Raw genomic sequence first — 2,517 nt, 5'->3', positions numbered from 1 at the left:
TGGTTTCAATTATATCTGTCTGCAAAAGAGGCACACACAGGTATGCATGGTCATTGATTTACATTCTTAATTCTCATGTATGTCTCATGTGAATTTGAATTCTATTCAATTTTATCAATCGTGCTTATTACTAAAAGATTTGAATCTTGTGGGGAATAGAGAATCACATCACCTAAAATCAAATCATGCTCATAAGCAAATGACTCTTGCAATACAAGAAAAAGATGAAATCCTAAACACCTAAAATGAAAAACAAAGAGACAAAGAAAAAAAAAAGGTTTGATGGTATGACAGATGAAATCCTAACTCCTAAAAAAAAAGAAAAAAAAATAAAAGGTTTGGGAGTCTGTCAGATCGCCGCACGACCACCACAGCAGGCCAAAGTCAAGCTGAGAAACGATCATCTATAGTCACCACAAGGCCCATATCATAGGCATGTACACCAGTAATCACGCTCTGGTCGTGCGCTCATGGTTCATCAAAACACCATTAATTACGCTCTGGTCGTGCGGTCGCGGTTCATCAAATCAAATCAACCAGACGGGGGTTCTTGTCTCCTGTCTCCTTAGAACTTCTCCCAAGTCCTTAGAACTCAATAAAGGTGTAGCGCCCCCTAAGCTAGCAGCTGACTAATCCAAGAGATTAACAAAATAAAGAGGCACTAAGAATCTAAATCATTTACTCAATCATCATTAAATTAAGAAATCTGCTACAAAACTTAACCCAAAACTAGCCCCGCTCAGAAATATAAATATACAAGAACTCCTCTCAAATGATACATATACAATAGTCATTTGCTTTACAAATATAATATTCAATATAATAAACATAGCTGAAGTTAACCAACTAACGAAATCAACCCTGGAAGATTTCGCTGCGCAACTCTGATCTGACTCGAAACTGAAAGTGGGAATGGGTCAGCACATCATCCCTAAAAGGGATGCCCCGTAGAAATAACATTTAACTTTTAAGTAATCATATCAAGATTTAGAAAATAATAATGTTTTCCCAAACATTAAAAAGTGACCAAGTCACTGAAATAAACAAACATGAATAGGGACAAGATCTTTCTTCAAACAATGTATAATATTCGTGCTAACCACACTCATTAGCTATTGATATCACCAAGACCATGATGACCCACTCTAAGCAATAAAAGCTGAATTCATGTAGGTATAAATGTGAAAGAGCCTATCCTCACTGAAATAAAAAAAAACATGTATATAGAAAAACTCCTTCTTCAAACAATGTATAATATTCGTGCTAACCACACTCAATAGCTATTGATATCACCAAGACCATGATGACCCACTCTAAGCAATAAAAGCTGAATTCATATACGTATAAATGTGAAGGAGCGTATCCTATATACCACACATGGAAATTATCATTTCCCATGACAATTCATATTGACAACAAAACATTACAGGTCCTTTCCAAACCATGGAAAGATTAACAGAATCAACAGAGTAATCATAATGCAAGTTAAATAAAGCATGGAATGCATAAACTAACAATGCATGAGTTTATTAAACAAAGACTTTTGTAAAAGAAAAAACAATGGTTACAAAAGAGTCAGATGTATTCCCACCTCTTTTGATGACAAGCCACGCCTACCTCGAGATCCACGATCCACTGGTTCATCCTTTGAATCGATCGTTGTTAATATAGACTAACTATTAATCATACAAGAACTCTAAGAAACTAGCCAAAATGGCTCATACAAGAATCATACGACTCTATCTAATGGTTCTAAGCCCATTCATGACTTTACACCTTTTCATTCTCTAACTTTAGAATAGTTAAGGTTTACTAATTCAATTAGGATGGTTCTATAGTCTATTAGCTAAGTCCTATGAGTATCTACAACTTGTAGAAGAAACCAAAGCCTAATTCAGACCATAAGGGTCCAAAGTATCAAATTAAGAATACAAGATACTAAGCCCAAGTTCTCTAAACAGGCCCATTAACTAAGGTCCAGTCCACTTGAGTCAACTAACGGTCACTAACAATCATCGTCTGTTCAGAGGGAGTTGACTAACAGTCATCGTAAGTCTACAGTCAAGTCCATGGTCAAAGTCTTAACTCTGTCAAGTCAGATCAACTGGTCAATGACTCAGTGAGTCAAACTAATTCGACTCAGGTAAAAGGGTTAACTCCACTTATTCAGATGCCAGAGTCAGCTAAGAACACAATCAGTCAGATAATCTGACTGGGATGACTAACATGCTTAAAACTCAAGAAATAGAAATATAATCATTAAACATTTCATTTATTCAAAACAACTTCAGTTTTACTACCAACCTGAATCCAGGCTTGCACCAGTTCAATCATTCCCTTTGTAGTTTCATCAAGAATCTACTTACAAATACAACCCTATCCTACACTCACCAAGACTACCTCAACCATAGTCCATTCAGTTTCTTCCCAAAATATCATTTAACTATAACTGCAATTCCATTTTCATTACACTTCACTCTCATTGCAACACCAATACCAGTTCAAACATGTATAATC

At 35.7% G+C, this 2,517-nt stretch overlaps 1 non-coding gene across 1 annotated transcript; it reads right to left on the bottom strand.

Annotated features, from left to right (window-relative positions):
- Positions 1-349: 349 nt before the first annotated feature.
- Positions 350-481, bottom strand: LOC113307386. The gene has a single exon (XR_003339157.1). It is a non-coding gene; the product is annotated as a small nucleolar RNA U3 (small nucleolar RNA).
- Positions 482-2,517: the final 2,036 nt, after the last annotated feature.

This window comes from Papaver somniferum, chromosome 8, assembly GCF_003573695.1.
Source record: "Papaver somniferum cultivar HN1 chromosome 8, ASM357369v1, whole genome shotgun sequence".
Classification (NCBI taxonomy): Eukaryota; Viridiplantae; Streptophyta; class Magnoliopsida; order Ranunculales; family Papaveraceae; genus Papaver; species Papaver somniferum.
The sequence above is the reverse complement of the archived record's forward strand: the minus strand, read 5'-3'. Positions and strand labels throughout refer to the sequence as shown.